This window comes from Macaca thibetana, chromosome 10 (genome assembly GCF_024542745.1).
Source record: "Macaca thibetana thibetana isolate TM-01 chromosome 10, ASM2454274v1, whole genome shotgun sequence".
Lineage (NCBI taxonomy): Eukaryota > Metazoa > Chordata > Mammalia > Primates > Cercopithecidae > Macaca > Macaca thibetana.
In genome coordinates, this window is record NC_065587.1 from 43,147,347 (window position 1) to 43,167,129 (window position 19,783).

A 19,783-nucleotide genomic window follows, 5' to 3' on the forward strand; every position below is an offset into this window, starting at 1 on the left:
GAGGACCAGAATGGGAGCAGGTTGCAAATGGAGAAGCTCCCAAACAGGGCATGAAATGAGTACCCAAGGCCACCCCCAGTCAAGGGGACCTGGAGGAGACACTGGGCAGGGACACAGGGCAGAGACCAGGGACGGGGCAGCTGGGGTATCCGCTAGAAGGAAGGAAAGCTCCTTGACAGCTACCTTAAATACTGGACATGGGGAGAGAATTCTGGCTCACCAGAGATGCACACATCTCTGATTATTTCCTTAGGGTAGATTCCTAGAAGTAAAATTACTGGTGAAATGATTCACACATATTAAGACTTTCGATAAATACTATCATATTTGCCTAGTTGGGGTTTTGGGGCCTTTCAAGACAGCTCCAGGGAATGTTTGTGTCTCCTTCCTTCTATTCCTCCCTTCCCCTTTCCTTTCCTCCCTTCTTTCTCTCTTTCCTTCCCTCCTTCTCTTTCTTTCTTTCCTCCCTCTCTCCTCCTTGCCTCTTTCCTTCCTTCTTTTCTTCCCTTCCTTCTTTTCTTCCCTCCCTTTCTTTCTCCCTTCTTCTGTTCTTTCCTTCTTTCTTTCCTTCCTTTCTCCTTCCTTTTTTCCCTCCTTCCCTCCTTCCTTCTCTCCCTCCTTCTTTCTTCCTTCTCCCTCCCTCCCTCTCTGCTGTCCCTCCTTTATTCCTGCTCAGTAACTATCTACTGAGTACCCAGCACATGTCAAGCCCCTGCCCAGCCCCGCAGCTGCAGTGACAAGCAAACCCAGACAGACTCCGTTCCTCGTGGATGTCCAGTCTAGCACAATGCTGCCCAGTCAAAATATAATGTGAGCCCTGTAGGTCATCTGAAATCTTCTAGTAGCCGCAAATCAAATGATAAAAAAGAAACAGGCACACCGAATTTTATCCTCCGGTTTAGTTAACCCACTATATCCAAATATTATCACCTTGACATGTAGTCAATACTTTAAAATGATTTATGAAATATTTTATATTCATTTTTTCAGACTAAATCTTTGAAAACCAGTGTGTGTTCTATACTCACAGCACATCTCAGCTCAGTCCAGCCACATTTCAAGTGTTTAGTAGCCACTGGGGTCTAAGGCAGAGATTCTCAACCTGGATCCCATAATTTTAGTGTGGGCTGTGCTGTGCATTGTGGAAGATTCAGCAGCGACCCTGGACCCTTTCCTCTAGTTCCAGTAGCGTCCCCTCTCTCCAGATGCAACAACCACAAATGTCTCCAGACACGGCCAAATGTCCCCTGGAGGTGGGAGCAAAGTTGGCCCCTGTTGATCTATTGGCCACTGCACTGGACAGCATGAGTCCAGCAAGCCAGGGAAGATGCAATTGAGCCACTGCATGCAAGGGTGAGTGCCAGGGAGGGGCCGCACCTCAAGGAAGAGTGACACCAGCCTGGCAGCTGACCGGACTGGCTCAGAGGAGGTTCCCAGAGGACTAGGCTTTAAGCTGAGACCTTTCTCAAGTCCAGCAACTACACGTCTCACAGAAGGCTAAGCTGGGATCTGGTGGCCCCAAGAGATTACATCCCGGCTCTGAGCTTCGGTTCACATCCCACCATATACTAGGGCTGCTGGGAGGCTCAAAGGCAATTTGGGATGTAAATATTATTAGTGCAGAATGAACGTGTGCTTCAAACAAGACATATTAGCGCTGCTGTTCTTCACTCCCTCTTCCATCAAAGCTCCGGGACCTCAGTCAAAAGAGGGCCACGGTGGGCTGGGCATGGTGCTCATGCCTGTCATCCCAGCACTTTGGGAGGCCGAGGTGGGTGGATCACTTGAGGTCAGGAGTTTGAGACCAGCCTGGCCGATATGGTGAACCCGTTTCTACTAAAAATACAAAATGTAGCTGCGCGTGGGGGCACGCACCTGTAATCCCAGCCACTCAGGAGGCTGAGGCATGAGAATCGCTTGAACCCAGGAGACAGAGTTTGTAGTGAGCTGAGATCACACCACTGCACCCCAGCCTGGGCGCCAGAGTGAGACTCAGATTCAAAATTAAAATTAAAAAAAAAAAAAAAAAAAAGGCCGGGCGCGGTGGCTCAAGCCTGTAATCCCAGCACTTTGGGAGGCCGAGACGGGCGGATCACGAGGTCAGGAGATCAAGACCATGCTGGCGAACACGGTGAAACCCCGTCTCTACTAAAAAATACAAAAAACTAGCCGGGCGAGGTGGCGGGCGCCTGTAGTCCCAGCTACTCGGGAGGCTGAGGCAGGAGAATGGCGTGAACCCAGGAGGCGGAGCTTGCAGTGAGCTGAGATCCGGCCACTGCACTCCAGCCTGGGCGGCAGAGCGAGACTCCGTCTCAAAAAAAAAAAAAAAGAGGGCCAAGGAAGCACTGGGACAGACCCAGACTTGAGCCTCTCTAAGCCACTATTGCTTACTAGCTGTGTGACCTTGGGGAAGTTACTTAACCTCTCTGAGACTGTTGCCTCATCTGTGGTATGAGGCCAAAAAGAGTACCCCCTTCAGAAGTGTGTCGTAAAATTAAGAGAAGAAATGTATACAATGGGCTTCTTCTCAGAATACCCAACCCGTTATTTAATCAAGCTCAACCAGCACTGGCTTTGTGTTACTTAAGCTGGTATCCTACCCAGTCACTTACTGACCGATAACGGTACGCCACTGCTATTTTAGGCCCTCAGGGGTACAGATAGGGTTCCTAAAAACGGAAATTTACTTTGCAGAGGTAGATCAGACAATACGCAAGCGAGAGATAAATGCACCAAATAATTTCTAGTGGGGGTAAAGGTTATGAAGCAAATAAAACAGGGTCATGTGAGAGAAAGTGACCTCCTAGAAGAAGTGACCCCAGATCTGAGACAATGAGCAGGTAAGAAGCCCGCCTGGCGAAGATCTGGGAAAAGCTTCCCAGGTAGAGGAAGCAGAGAAGCAAAAGCCTTGAAGGGAGGCCAAGCCTGCCTTGTGTCAAGAGGGGAGGGGAGGGCAGCTGCAGCACAGTGTGTGGGGAGGGGAATGGTAGGAAACGAAGTGTGAGAGGTGGATGGGGCCAGCTCAGCAGGGCCCTACTAGCCACAGCTGACGTTTATTGAGTGTACACTGTGTGCCAGGTTTAAATGCATCCCTTCCCTTTATCTCCCGTGAATCCTGTGAAAAAGGCACTATCATTGTCCCCACTTTGCAGATGAGGAAACTGAGACCTGGAGAGATTTTAATGATCTTAATTGTTTCTTGGCCACAGTCACTCAAGGGGTCCCCCGTAGAGGATGGAAGAAAATAAGACTTGAATGTAGGCAGTCTGACTCCCGTGCTGGACTCCATGGTTAAAAATAAAAAACGGCACAACAGAAGCCACTGGAAGGTTCTCTGCCCTCCTCCAAGGCAGACACAGCTATTGATTTGCAGACCTGTGCAAGCGGGTGATGGCCCAGGCTGGCATCCCTGACCCTCCCTCCACATCCCCCAAAACCTGAGCCGGCCACCAGACAGAGGTTACACCCCAGGGACTGCCGGAGCCATGCCCTCAAAAGCTGAGGGGATGGAGACAAAAAGAAAGAATTTTTGTCGCTGAAGTTGGGTTTGAGAGTGCCCAGGGTCCTTGGCCTCCCTGTTTGAAAGGGCGAATTTGCTGGTGTCAGCTTGCAGGGTTTACACCCAGGGATTCCAAACCCAGAATCAGAGCCGAGAAAACCAGTAAGAGGCCCTGGTGAGCCCCCCGTGCTGGGCCTGCCCTTACCGCCTCCAGCAGAAAAGATAACAGAGTTGGTGGCTCTGGCTGACCAGAGGCAGCGCTTGGCAGAGGGACAAGGAAGCCTTACAGATTCTCTCCCTTCACTGCTGCTCTGTTTAGAAAAAGGCAAAGTCGCAGGCTGTTTTTAAAAAAGACAACAAAAACAACAAACTCACACCTGTCAGAGCCTCTTGAGCCGGTTGGGTGCGTGCAGACTCCTGCGATGTGGCAGGCAGGAAGAGAGGGCGGTGTGACTTCCAGGAGAAAGCGGCAGAACAAAGGCCGACTGAAGACTGAAGCCCGGGAGCCTGGAAGCTGGAGCAGGGGACCTGCACATCTGCCTGAGCACATCTCCAGGGCTTGCGGTCTCAGTTTGCCCATCTGCAGAAGGGGATAATAATAACAGTTGGTTAATACACCCGGGACTTTGCTTATGTTACTCCCTTTAACCTGGACAGCAGCTTCGCAAGGCAGTTTTATTTCATTTGCAGATGAGAAAATGGAATAGTCACAAATTTAAGGAAAGTCTCCAAACCCAGTTCATCTGACCCCAGAACTGTGCTCTTCAATTTCCCGACACCTACAAAATGCTCCAAAAACATCAAGAACGACAACCACGAGAATAACTAACACATACATAGTACTTTCAAGGAGCCAGGCACTCTGTAAATGCTTTTAAATCTTGCCACGACTCTGAATTAGGCACAATTATTATCCCGATTTTACAGATGGGGGAACTAAGGTGCAGATGGAAAATAAAATAATATTTCTTCATTTATTTTTTCATTTCCCCTTATAAGGAGCTTTTCTGGAACATTTTCTCTATTTACCACTCCCTCCACATGCAATTTTAATGTCACAGATATACAGTATATCTATTTATGTAGTGAATGTACACATAGGCTTTACACATATAAAGTAGGATTTTTAGGCTGGGCATGGTGGCTCACGCCTGTAATCCCAGCATTTTGGGAGCCAAGGCAGGTAGACTGCTTGAGCCTAAGAGTTTGAGACCAGCCTGGGCAACGTGGTGAAACCGCATTTCTACCAAAAAAAAAAAAAAAGGTTTTTGCCACTGAAGAACCAATTTTTGCCCCTTTGGGGGAGATATCACCTTTATACGAGAATGCATGAACTCAAAGATTGCCAAGATCGGCCAGGTGTGGTGGCACTTTGGGAGGCCGAGGCAGGAGAATCATTGAAGGTCGGAAGTTCAACACCAGCCTGGTCAACATGGTAAAACCTCATCTCTACTAAAAATACAAAAATTAGCCAGGCGTGGTGGCGGGTGCCTGTAATCACAGCTACTCGGGAGGCTGAGGCACGAGAACAGCTTGAACCCCGGAGGCAGAGGCTGCAGTAAGCTGAGATTGCGCCACTGCACTCCAGCCTGGGGGACAGAGAGAGACTCTGTCTCAACAACAACAACAACAAAAATCAACCAAGTTTGCAAAAATCTCTTTTACACTCAGATTAACCACACACTTCAGCTTTCTAAAGAAGGGAGAAGAATGGGATAGCCTAACTTTCTACAACTCAGTATTTCCCAGGCCTCCTGACCACGGAAACCTACTTCCAAGGAACAACTAGAAACATCCCAGTTGCAGACATTTGGTCACTTGCGACCAAAGAAACTCCAGCTGACACCTCAGTGTGATTATAACTCAATAAGATTTGAGCAAACCTACTGTGGACAGTTTTTGAGATAATGGAGGAAATTTGAACATGGTCTGGGTATTTTGTGATATTAAGAAATTATAATTGTTTTTGTTAAGTGTGCGAGTGTGATTATGGCTATTTGAAAAAAATATTTATATGTTCAGGATACACACTGAAGTATTCGGGGGCAAACTGATTCAGTATCTGGGATTTACTTTAAAATATTCTAGCCCCTCTACCCTCCTCATAGAGGAGAGAAGGAAATTTGAAAAAATAACATCGGAATGATCATTGCTGAAGCCTGAGTCAGTATTTGGGGGGTTCTTTGACTATACTCAAGTTTGAAATATCTCATTAATGAAAAAATTACATCCTGGGCAGCAGAGCGAGACTCCGTCTCAAAAAAAAATTAAAAATAAAATAAATGAACAAGAAAGAAAAAAAGAATAAAAGAAAAAATGCAGTCTTCTGAGAAGGCAATTATTTCCTGCTGATGGAAAAGAGGAGAAAGCAGAACTGCTCATTCATTGATTTATTCATCAAATTCTGATTAAGCACCTGCCATTGTTCAGCATGAGCCTTGAGTGCTGGGCTCATGGGAGCAGACAGGACTTTGGTCTTCTTGCCCTGGAGCAGCTCCCAGCACCGCCCAGGCCAGATGACCAGGAGGAAATTATTCCAGGCTTGTGCAGTTCACAGAGGACAGAGGCACTGGGAGCCTCGACGTGAGTTTTTCCCTTCCCAGGCCCATTTGAAAGGGAAGGGCTTTGATTGGATCAGCTACATCCAGGGCCCACCTCATTGCCAACCAAAGGGAAACTCTGCCCCCATGATCCAATCACCTTCCACCAGGTCCCGCCTCCAACACTGGGAATTACAAATAACCTTCATGCTCCGGCCATGTCAGTAAGGCATTTCCACTTCCTCTTCACCTTCTGCCATGGTTGAAAGTTTCCTAAGGCCTCCCCAACCACAGATCCAAACCATATCAACGTTCAATTCCAGTACTTGGTCAGATAGATGGGATGGTCTTTACCAAGTATGAAATCCTTGGAAACAGATTAAGTCCCTTCAGTTTGCCCCCGAACTAAAACACAAGATGACGGGAAGGCCCTGTGAGTACTAGGTATGGTAAGCAGAATTCTAAGACAGCCCCAAGATGCCCTCCCCTTGTGGCTCACGTCCTGGATAACCGCCTCCCCTTGGTGTGGGCAGGGCCTTGAATACGATGTCACTCGTGTGATGATGTGATTATGTTCTAGGGCAAAGATGAAGAGATTCTGTCGTGTAACTAAGGTACTGTAGGAACCGCCTTTGAGTTCATCAAAGGGAGATGATCCTGAGTGAGCCTGACCTCATCAGATGAGCCTTTCCTTTTTTCTTTTTTCTTTTTTTGAGATGGAGTCTTGCTGTGTCACCAGGCTGGAGTACAGTGGCAAGATCTCAGCTCCCTGCAACCTCTACCTGCTGGGTTCAAGCCATTCTCCTGCCTCAGCTTCCCGAGTAGCTGGGACTACAGGCGCACCCCACCATGCCCAGCTACTTTTCATATTTTTAGTAGACACAGGGTTTCACCATGTTGGTCAGGATGGTCTCGATCTCCTGACCTCGTGATCCTCCCACCTCAGTCTCCCAAAATACTGGGATTACAGGTGCGAGGCACCACGCCTGGCCCAGGTGAGCCTTTTCAAAGAGGCTCTAGAGATCAGAGAAGTAAGAAGGGCAAGGTTCATAGCAGCAGCCATGCTTCTGCTATCCTGGAAGATCCTCCAAGCCTCCGTGAGTTCTGCAGCTGCAACAAAATGAACTTTGCCAGTAACCACATCTGCTTGGGAGAGGACCCTGGGCCTCCAGAAGAGACCCTAGCCTCAGTCAACATCTTGACTGAGGCCTTGTGAGACCCAGATTCAGAAGAATCAAGATCTATGACCATTTTAGGCAAAGAGAGAAACTTCGAGAATTGCTGAGGACTAGTGAACCTTGTTTTGCTTTTTTTAAAAAAATACTAAAACCCCACTTCAGCAATATTTAGTTGTCATTTAAATCAAGCTGGTATTATTAAGGGGTTGATGAACTGAGGTGTCACTCACAATTACTGTGAAGCTGTGCCTGGAATCCTTTGCCACGAAAGCAGTGAGATCATAAATGTGAAATAATCAACGGTGTTGTTTTAAGCCACTGAGTTTGTGTGGTTATTTGTGAGGCAGCAATGGAAAACAAGCACACCAATCATCACTACCATTTTTCAAGGCTCACTCTGTATGAAGCATCATGAATAAGGACTTTTTTTTTTTTTCTTTTTTCCTTTCTTTGAGACAGGATCTCACTCTGTTGCCCAGGCTGGCGTGCAATGGTACAATCTTGGCTCATGCACCCTCCACCTCCTGGGCTCAAGCAATCCTCCCACCTCAGTTTCGCAAGTAACTGGGACCACAGGTGCACACCACCACACCCGGCTAATATTTTCATTTTTTGTAGAGATGGGGTTTCGCCATATTGCCCAAGCTGGTCTTGAACTCCTGGGCTCGTGGGAATCCTCCTACCTGCTAAAGTGCTGGGATTACAGGCGTGAGCCACCATGCCCAGCCAGCTAAGGACTTTTATGTACTATATCTCAGGTCATGTTCTCAGTAACCGAAGTAGGTTCTAATGATATTCCTATTTCACAGATAGGAAAACCGAGACCCAGAGAAGTCACATAGGCTGCTCACGGCTAGTTGGTGACAGAGACAAAATTTAACTCCAAGTGGCCTACCCCCAGAGCCTGCCCCAGGTACTGGAACTTGCAATATTTTTAAGTACATATGAAAGCATTGACATGAACGTTTTGGAAAGGGTGCATGTTACACATTAGTAACCTGGATGGTGAGACGAGAAGAGAATGTTTTACTTTTATGCTTTTTCTATAATTTCTAATTTATTTTACAGTTAGTGCTATATTTTAACAATCAGAAAAAGAAAGAAAAATACTTTGTATCCAGTGACGATCTCTAAGTGATGAAATTACAGGCCTCTTTTACAATTTTTCCTTTCATCTCAATTTTCTACCGTATCTACAACAGACGTGTTGCTTGTATTTTTTTTTTTTTTTTTTTTTTGAGACGGAGTCTTGCTCTGTTGCCCAGGCTGGAGTGCAGTGGCGCGATCTCGGCTCACTGCAAGCTCCGCCTCCCGGGTTCACGCCATTCTCCTGCCTCAGCCTCCCGAGCAGCTGGGACTACAGGTGCCCGCCACCACATCCGGCTAATTTTTTTGTCTTTTTTAGTAGAGACAGGGTTTCACCGGGTTAGCCAGGATGGTCTCGATCTCCTGACCTCGTGATCCGCCCGCCTCAGCCTCCCAAAGTGCTGGGATTACAGGCGTGAGCCACCACGCCCGGATGCTTGTATAATTTTTTAAAAGCTCAAGTCGAGAAAACAAGGGAATGTATTTCAGAAAGTGAAAGCAAAAAAAGAGAGAAGTGACAAGAGGCCTGGGCCCAAACATTCTGAGGAGAAAGGGCCAGGGTCTTGTTCTAATGAAAGCAAATTTGCTGGCAAACTTGAAATGCGGCTTCAGATCTCCCGGAAGAGGTAGCTGTCTGAGCCTCCCAGCAGCTGGCTTTTATTAAACATTTGCAGCTTCTTCTGCAAACGTTGTCACCTGAAACTTTGTTATTTTAATTGGTAGCTATTCCTGTGGGCTCTTGTTTGAAGGAAAGCTGCTAAGAAATCCAGCTCCAGGCATTTCTTCGAGGTAGGGAAAGGCAAGGAGAGGCGAGCTCACTGACCCCCAGGAGCACACTTTGGATAGAGATTACACTTGGGTTTAATGGCACCATTAATTAACAAGGGCTCGTGTGCCAGACTCTATCGAGGCACTTCCTTTTGTGGCTCTCATTTTATCTTTCCACGTCTCTATGAGGTGAGTCCTAGCATTATTTTCATTTTACAGATGAAGAAGTTGAGGTTTAAGGAGATCAAGTAATAATAATACCCTATTTCATTAAATCTAAGGCATACTCTAATTTAGTATGCCACTATGAAAAAAAAAACAACAACCACCTAGCGATCAGTGTGTTGCAAGATGCACCCTATTACAGAGCTGCTAAAAGATGTATCTAAAACACCCACGGTTCGATGCAATGTGGTATTCTGAAATGGACCCTGAACAGGAAAAACAGCCACTAATGGGAAAACTGGTGACATTCAAATAAACAGCTTAGCTAATAGTACTGTGCGAATGTGCGTGTGTCCGCTTTGATACAAATACCATGGATATGCAAAACGTTAATACTAGGAGAAGCTAGCTGTGAGAAGGATATAAGGGAAATCTCTGTTCTAGATTTGCAACTTTTTCCATCATATTATTATTCAAAAATAAATTTTCCAAGTAAAGAAATTCCAAAGGTAAAAGTTTATTTTTTTAAATGATAAAACATGGCAAGCGCTAGCTAACATTGATACAGTACTCACCAGGTGCAGGCACTAGTGTGGTATTGACAAAAGCAATGAAACATTGATCAACGGAACAGAATGGAGAGTTCAGAAAGGGACACATACATTTAATGTCAGGTGATTTTCAATAATAGTGTCAAAGCAATTCAATGCAGAAAGGAAAGTCTTTCAACAAATGGTGCTGGAACAGCTGGACATCCATACACAAAAAATGAACTTCAACCCGTATTTCAACATTTTTTTTTTTTTTTTTTTTTTTTTTGAGACGGAGTCTCACGCTGTTGCCCAGGCTGGAGTGCAGTGGCGCGATCTCGGCTCACTGCAAGCTCCGCCTCCCGGGTTCCCCCCATTCTCCTGCCTCAGCCTCCTGAGTAGCTGGGACTACAGGCGCCCACCACCGCGCCCGGCTAATTTTTTGTATTTTTAGTAGAGACGGGGTTTCACTGTGGTCTCGATCTCCTGACCTTGTGATCCGCCCGCCTCGGCCTCCCAAAGTGCTGGGATTACAGGCTTGAGCCACCGCGCCCGGCTCAACATTTTTTTAAAGTTGAAATCAATGATAGACCTCAGTGTAAAAATTAAAACTATAGGCCAGGCACAGTGGCTCATGCCAGTAATCCCAGCACTTTGGGAGGCTGAGGTGGGTGGATCTCCTGAGGTCAGGAGTTTGAGACCAGCCTGGTTAACATGATGAAACCCCATCTCCGCTAAAAATACGAAAAATTAGCCAGGCATGGTGGCGGGTGCCTGTAATCCCAGCTACTCAGGAGGCTGAGGTAGGAGAATCGCTTGAACCCAGGAGGTGGAGGTTGCAATGAGCGGAGATCGCACCACTGCACTCCAGCCTGGGCAACAACAGCAAAACTCCATCTCAATAAATAAATAAGTAAATAAAACTTCTAGAAGAAAACATAGGAGAAAATCTTCATAACTTTGGATTAGGCACAGGTTTTTTTAAGATAGAACACAAAAAGCATAAATTGTAAAGAAGAAACTGATAAATTGGACTTTAATCAAAACGAAAAACTTCTATTCTTCAAGAGACACTGTTACAAAAATGAAAAGACAAGTCACAGACTGTGAAAATACATTTGCAAAACACATATCCGATAGAGGACTGGAATGGAGAATATATAAATAACCCTCACAAGACAGTAATAAGAAAACAAATAACTCGGCTGGGCGCGGTGGCTCACACCTGTAATCCCAGCACTTTGGGAGGCCGAGGTGGGCAGATCATGAGGTCAGGAGATCGAGACCATCCTGGCTAACACGGTGAAACCCCCATCTCTACTAAAAATTAAAAACAAAAAATTAGCCGGGTGTGGTGGCGGGCGCCTGTAGTCCCAGCTACTCTGGGGGCTGAGGCAGGAGAATGGCGTGAACCCAGGAGGCGGAGCTTGCAGTGAGCCGAGATCGGCCACTGCACTCCAGCCTGGGCGACAGAGCGAGACTCCATCTCAAAAAAATAATAATAATAATAACTCAATTAAAAATGGGCAAAATTGGCCGGGCGCGGTGGCTCAAGCCTATAATCCCAGCACTTTGGGAGGCCGAGACGGGTGGATCACGAGGTCAGGAGATCGAGACCATCCTGGCTAACACGGTGAAACCCCGTCTCTACTAAAAAAATACAAAACAATTAGCCGGGCGAGGTGGCGGGCGCCTGTAGTCCCAGCTACTCGGGAGGCAGAGGCAGGAGAATGGCGGGAACCCGGGAGGCGGAGCTTGCAGTGAGCCGAGATCGCGCCACTGCACTCCAGCCTGGGCGACAGAGTGAGACTCCGTCTCAAAAAAAAAAAAAAAAAAAAAAATGGGCAAAATATTTGAACCAACACCTTGTTAAAGCGAACGAAATATAGCCTGGGAAGGACTCCATACTTCTATATTTGAGTCCTTATGGATGAACCATAACCTAATTTAATAAGTAGACGAGATTGAAAACCTAATTTAGGAGTAGGCTCCTGTAACAATTGCTGAGTCTTGGCAACGCCAGCAGCCATGCTTCAGCCACCCTTACACTGCCGAGTGTTCAAACTGTTCAAATAAGGCGAACGAGCTGTAACCAATGCAGCTGTTTCTGTACCTCACTTCTGATTTCCGTATGCCATTTCTTTTTCTTTTTTTTTTTTTTTTCTTTTGGCTATAAATTGGGTCTGACCACGAGGCACCCCGGAGTCTCTCTGAGTCTGCTGTGATTCTGGGGGCTGCCCAATTTGCAAATCGTTCGTCGCTCAGACTCCTTTAAATCTAATTCGGCTGAAGTTTTTCTTTTAACAACCTTACCGAATAATACATATGGATGGCCAATAAGCTAATGGGAAGATGCTCGACATTATTAGTGATTAGGAAACTGCCACTTGAAACCACAGAAAGATACCACTACATACCAGAATATGCCTAAACCAACAAAACATTCCCCTCCGAAAAAAGACACCTGACAATCCCAAGTGCTGGTGAAGAAAAAAAAAAAAAAAAAAAAAAAAAACTGGAGCCCCTGAAGACCGCATGCGGGGTGCGGAATTGCCCAGGCACTTTGGAAAACATCCTAGATATACCTTAGATATTTATCCAAGATAAACAGAAACAGATGTTCATATAAAAACCTGTCTGTGAATGTTTAGAGTAGCTTAATTCATAATTGCCAAAAACTGGAAACAAACCAAATGTCCATCATCAGATGAATGGTTGAACTGTGGTATACCTACGCAGTGCAAAGCTATTCAACAATACAAAACCAGCACACCGCGGCATGCAAGAATTTCCAGTGCATTGTACTGCGCAAAAGGGGCCAGACTCAAAAGGCTGCCTCCTGACTGATTCCACTTATGTGACCTGCCGGAGAAAGCAAAACTGTAGGGACAGAAAAAAGACCACTAGTTGCCATGGGCTGAGGCTAGGGGTGGTGACTGACTAAAAAGCAACACAGGGAATTTTAGAGGGGGGATGGAAATGTTCTATAGCTTGATTGTGACCATGGTCACACAATGGCATGTGTTGCAAAATTCACAGAACTGTACAACTAAAAAGGGTTAATTTTATTGTATATAGGTTAAACCTCAATAAAACTGACTTTAGAAGAAGAATCAGCCTTTGACCAGGCGCAGTGGCTTATGCCTGTAATCCCAGGACTTTGGGAGGCCTAGGCGGGCCCATTACCTTAGGTCAGGAGTTCGAGACTAGCCTGGCCAACATGGTGAAACCCTCTCTACTAAAAATACAAAATTAGCCAGGCATAGTGGTGGACACCTCTAATCCCAGCTACTCAGGAGACTTAGGCAGGAGAATCGTTTGAACCTGCAAGGTGGAGGTTGCAGTGAGCCAAGATCGCACCACTGCACTACAGCCTAGGTGACAAGAGTGAAACTCTGTGAAAGAGAGAAAGAGAGAGAGAGAGGAAGGAAGGAAGGAAGGAAGGAAGGAAGGAAGGAAGGAAGGAAGGAAGGGAGGGAGAAATAATCAGCCCCAAGTAAGTTCATGCCCACAATTTTGTGTTATTTAGTTCATGTAATTTTTTTCAGTAAATTTGAAATCATTATCATCTAAAAATCTGATCTCATCTAAAAAAAATTTTTGTTTTGAGTCTTGCTCTGTTGTCCAGGTTGGAATGCAATGGTGCAATCTTGGCTCTCTGCAACCTCCGCCTCCCGGGTTCAAACGGTTCTCCTGCCTCAGCCTCCCGAGTAGCTGGGATTATAGGTGCCCACCACCATGCCTGGCTACTTTTGTATTTTTAGTGGAGACCGAGTTTCACCATGTTGGTAAAGCTGGTCTCGATCTCCTGACCTCAGGTGATCCACTCCCCTCGGTCTCCCAAAGTGCTGGGATTACAGGCATGAGCCACTGTGCCTGGCCAATCTCATCTAAAATTAGGTATATCCACTTTTCATTAAAAATAAAAAGCTCTCATAACATTAGGCTTCTCTTTTTTATGCAGAATTAGCTGGTTCTCATTGGCAGCCACCGACAGACAGGGCATGAGCTCTCCACTTTGCTCCAGTCCCCACCACTCCCTATTACCTCTCTGCCTCTGAAACCTCCCTCATGCATGTGAGGACATCCGCCTGTAGGCATGTTACTTTCTGACTCCTGCTCTAAACCATTACACATAGTGATGTCTAACAGGGTACAAAAGGGTCTTCAGAAAATGAAGAACAAAAACTCTGTGGCAGAGACTGCTGGATGCCTTCACATTATTTAGTCTCCTTCCTCTTCTCTAATAGAAATCCTAAATTTTTGAATCCTGAGATGAGTTCAGCCAAAGGTCTACATTTCTGCAATTCCTTTGCAATGTGCATGGCAATCTGTGCATAAGTAGAAGGCAGTGGGTGGGGCGCCCATGAGAGTTCTTTAAGGCGTTGACTCAGTTGGGAGGTGGGCCCTTTTGCCACTCCCCACTCCTAATTCTTTTTGGCTGGAATACAAATATGATGGCTGGAGCACCAGCAGCCATCTTAGGACTGAAGAAAAAGGCCAAAGGAAACAGCCACCTCAGCACTGGCACCACTGAGCCTCTGAGTGCCACTGACTGCCCTTCTCTGGCATCATGTGAGAAAATAAACCCTAGCAATAATTGACTCTAATTTCTACCTGATGCATTATTAAGATTAATGGTATTTGCATGTTCCAAGCATGATACTAAGGTTTTCCACATAATAACTCATTTAATCTCTACCACAATACCACCATGTTAGGTGCCCTTGTTGACTCATTTCACAGAATAGGCAACCAAGGCACAGAGCCCAACATCACACAGCTAAGGAAGAGCTTGCACTGGCAGTTTACTCAGGCTCTCTGCATCCAGGGCTTATGCTCAGGTTAGACAGGAAAAGTGGGTGCTGCTAAGGGGCAGGTGAGCAGGTTCCCACGCTAGGTCTCCCAATAACCTGCACCTCATCACATACCCTCTCAGTGTCCCCCTTTGTAAATGGGGCTGATCTTCCAGGCTCTGGTACCCATAGACGGTTATGAGGCTCCTCTGAGTCCTCAAATTTCAACAGCTTTTAAAAACACCAAGTGTTGTGCAAATAGAAAGCATTACTTTTCTTTCTTTGTTTCTTTTTTCAGATGGAGTCTCATTCTGTCACCCAGGCTGGAGTGCTGTGGTGCCATCCTTGCTCACTGCAACCTCCATCTCCCAGGTTTAATCGATTCTCCTGCCTCAGCCTCCTGAGTAGCTTACAGGTGCCCACCACCATGCCCAGCTACTTTTTGTATTTTTACTAGACAGGAGGTTTCACCATGTTGGCCAGGCTGGTCTTCAACTCCTGACCTCAAGTGATCCACCTGCCTTGGCCTTCCAAAGTGCTGGGATTATAAGCATGAGCCACTGCACCCAGCAAGAATTACTCTTCTTTTTTTTTTTTTTTTTTTTCTTTGAGATGGAGTCTCACTCTGTCACCCAGAGTGGAATGCAGTGGCACGATCTTGGCTCACTTACAACCTCCACCTCCTGGGTTCAAGCAATTCTTCTCTCTCCCGAGTAGCTGGGACTACAGGTGCTTTCCACCACACCTGGCTAATGCATTACTCTTCTTAAACCTTATGAATCACAACAGAGCTGTAAAACTCTTTTCCTGCCATGCCGGGTACCAGTGTCTCCTGAGGGACGGTCCACATTCTCTGTCAAACACACTTGCTCCTGGAAACTCCAGTTCTGCCAAACTAAACATCCAGGAGAAGACTTTGGGCCTACAGAATTTCCTGCATAAGGCCCGTAACAGGCACTTGATAAATCTCTGTGGTTGACAATCTAAGGTCCTGACTCCCAAGTTGCAGCTCTGCCAACCAAGCCCGGCTGCCAAGCACAATATTCCTGTGCTCTGAAGGGCGGGGGCTCCACCAGCACGTGCTCACCTCTCTCCAAAGAGGATGTCTGTAATTTCAGCTGGTCTGCATCTCCCTCCTCTGGGAACAGCATCTCAGTCTTAAACCTGTGCCTTAGGGAAGCCACTCCATCCTCATCCTCCTGTGCATCTATTCAAGTAGGAATCAAGTCCCTGCTCCAGGGCTGGCACATGGCATAAGTGTGGCCAATCAGTGTATTCCACCACAGGTCACAGTGATTGGTTCAGGGATGGACATGTGGCCAAAGTCAGCCCAATGATAATCAGCCCTGGGTTGCTTTTGTTTTGTTTTGTTGTTTTTTTGCTATTTTGGAAATGATAAATTTCTTTCTGCTGAGGTTGCTAAACTGGTAGTCATACATCCTGAACTGCTCAGGGCTGCCACAGAAGGGAAAAAGTGCCTGAGGAAGTAACCAACCAGTAGAAAGCAGAGAGGAATAATGGGAGAGGCAGGGGAGAGAGAGAGAAGGGCAGGCCAAGTCCCGTGGACATTGTTTAAATCCCTAGATCCACCCATTCTTGAACTCCCAAATTAAAAACATGAGTCTATTGTCATTCAGACCCAAGCTCAAAACCAGGATACGCAACCTGGCCAAAACGGTGAAACCCTGTCTCTACCAAAAACCACACACACACACACAAATTAGCCGGGAGTGGTGGCACATGCCTGTAATCCCAGCTACTTGGGAGGATGAGGCACAAGAATCATTTGAACCCGGAGGCGGGTTGCAGTGAGCTGAGATTGTACCACTGCACTCCAGCCTGGGCGACAGAGCAAGACACTGTCTCAAAAACAACAACAATGGGATCTGCTTTTTACCAGTTGTGTGGCCATGACAACAGCCATTCCCACTTCTTCTAATAATGGTGTTTGACTTGCTCTGGAGAAACCATTCCTCCCTTACTTTTGATCCATGTGGTCCTACAGGATTTGACCTTCTCCCCCGGCTTGGGGCAGAACCTTGAATGAGGGCAGAACAGTCAGAGTCACAGTGATTGGTTCACCAGTGGGCACATGACCAAGCTGGACCAATAAGAGTCAGCCCTGGGATTTTTTGTTGGATGCTCTGTCTGCTGAGTTTGCTTGGCTAGAAACTGAGTGTAGAGCTGCAGGTGACTGGGAAGGAAGCCGTCTTCATAAAAATCAGAGTCAAGGGACTTAAGTACCCATGGACTGACTTTCCAGTGACATGAGCCAATCTGTTCTTATTTTGTTTGTACAACCCAGTTTGAGTGTACTTCCTGACCCTTACAACCAAAAGTCTTGCCTAATCCTCCCATTCTTTCTGCAGCTCAGACATCAACCATTTTTTTTTTTTTTTTTTTTTTTTTTTGAGACGGAGTCTCACTCTGTTGCCCAGGCTGGAGTGCAGTGGCCGGATCTCAGCTCACTGCAAGCTCCGCCTCCCGGGTTCACGCCATTCTCCGGCCTCAGCCTCCCGAGTAGCTGGGACTACAGGCGCCCGCCACCTCGCCCGGCTAGTTTTTTGTATTTCTTAATAGAGACGGGGTTTCACCGTGTTAGCCAGGATGGTTTCGATCTCCTGACCTCGTGATCCGCCCGTCTCGGCCTCCCATCAACCATTTAAGTGAAAATGAATGAGCATGCTTTTCAATGCATCTGTTGCAGCCTCTTCATCTGGACTGAGCTTCAGCTCTCCGTGCTGGAGGCAGGGAATGAACCCGATGTACCTAGGAGGGCCCTTCTCATAATCCCAGAAGGAAGGGTAACCAGTTTGTGCAGCATCCAAGCAGAGATTGCAACCAAATGTGTCAGGTTTTGCTTGAAGAGATTCCTTCCTGGGCAGGAGCGGTGAACTTTCAAGCAGCACAGCCCCTCCTGTAAGAGGTCACTGCGCACTCAGACCTGCCTGGACAGGCTGCCACGCGCTTCAACACTGGCCTTTTCAGGCCCTGAATAGGATCCCTTTATTCAAGTCTTTTTCAGGAAGACACGCCCTTTTCCTTCTGGCTGTGCCCTTGTTTGGATTAAGTCCCTGGGCCAGCTTCACAAACCGAGAAGCAAAGGATTGTTCTTAAAACTTGGCCCAGCTCTGGTGGGGATGGACGGAAAGATGATCATTGGTGAGCTCCAGAACCATCCCATAATGACCAAGTCCGTGGTCCACTTCGATCAGAGGCCTGGAGCAAGTCTCAGCATTGCAAATGATGTCCCCTAAGTTGATTCTAGCCCACAGTCCCCGTTCAGTCTGCAAAGTGTATCTTCATCTTGCTATGTGAAGCCAGCGTGTAAAAGACATGAGATCTCATGCAGCAGTCGGGATTCCCTGCCCCCCTGCCTTCCCGGCCCCAAACATGAAGTGGAAGATCTGACCATGCGGAGCCCGCTCGCCCCGTAGCTGCACTGGCTTGTGCTGACGAGCAGATCCAGCCTATTCCAAGCCCGACTGGGCCCACTCGCCTCCTCCCACCAGGCTCAGCCATGCTTCTCTCTGTTCCTTAAACACACCACATTCTCTGCCACCCCTGGGCCTTTGCACGTGCTCCCCGACCTGGGCTGCTCAGCCTGCTGCTTTCCGTGGCCTGGACAGGATTCCACATCCATGGCATCTCCTTCTGGTGACGCTCAGACACACTGTTCTTTTCTCTTCCTTCCCTTTTCTCTTTCATTGTTTTTCTTTTGATTATTATTAATATTTATTTTTATTAAGATACTCGAAGAGTTTTGATATTCAAGAGTTAAAAGAACGTGATGGCTTTTTTTCTTTGCAAAGAAGATGATATTAATAATTGGGCATAGGCCGGGCCTGGTGGCTCACTCCTATAATCCCAGCACTTTGGAAGGCTGAGGTGGGAGGATTGCTTGAGGCCAGGCATTCAAGGCTAGCCTGGGCAACATGGTAAAACCCTATCTCTACAAAAAAGTAAAAAATGATCTGGGCATGGTTTGTGCACCTGTAGTCTCAGCTAATCAGGAGACTGAAGTAGGAAGATTGCTTGAGCCTAGGAGACGGAGGTCACAGTGAGCAATGATCACGACACTGCACCCCAGCCTAGGCAACAGAACAAGACCCTGTCTTAAAATAACAATCATAATAATAATAAATAAAATGATCATTGTTTCTTTATCTTTTGGCCTTTTTTTTTTTTTTTTCTTTTGAGACAGAGTCTTGCTCTGTCCCCCAGGCTGGAGTGCAGTGGCACGATCTCAGCTCACTGCAACTTCTGCCTCCTTGGTTCACACCATTCTCCTGCCTCAGGCTCCTGAGTAGCTGGGATTACAGGTGAACGCCACCATGCCTGGCTAATTTTTGTATTTTTAGTAGAGACAGGGTTTCCCCGTGTTAGCCAGGATGATCTTGATCTCCTGACCTTGTGATCTGCCCGCCTTGGCCTCCCAAAGTGCTGGGATTACAGGCATGAGCCACCGCGCCCGGCCTATCTTTTGGTCTTCTCTACTTCTCCTTTCTTTGTCTTCCTCCCCCTCCCTCCCCCTCTCCCTCGCTCCTTCTCTCCCTCCCTGTTTCCTTCCTTCTTCCCTATTTTTCTTCTCAGCATCATTGTTAGAGGTGCTAAAAGCATAGGTTTCCATTTATGTTAGCTCACAATGGAAAGACTCAACCCTCCCCCTCCCCTCTATCCACCCATGTTTGTCTTTTCTAACTAGTAAAACCAGCAACTTCTATTTTTATGAAGAAAAGTTCTCTTTGCAAAGAAACCATTGACTTTTGTCAGAACCATCAGCAACTTCCATCTGATGCCCGAAGCCTTGGCACTCTCCAGAACGTGGGGTCAAGACACTGATGGAGGGGGACCCCCCAGAAGCCCCCAGCTCACAAACAGAAGCATAGAACTGTCCTATCCACAGTCACTTTCCTGTCCTGCCCCTTCCCCACATTCTCAGGCCCTTCTCCCCAACCTCACGCACCCAAAGAGTTTCTCCAACACTGCCCCCTCTGTATGGTTTTCTTTCTAAAAATAGTGCGTGCGACTCCCAGCTGCTCTTTCTCACCTCAGGAGACAGAGAAGACTCATGCAGTTGGCATTGAGGGTGAAACGGTAGAGAGTGGAGAACACTCCTTTTTCAGCAGAGCTGTTCCTCTCACTCTTACTAAAGGGTGAGTGGTTACCTTGGAATTAATCTCATACCAGACAGTAGGAGTGGCCCTTTCTCTCTTACCCA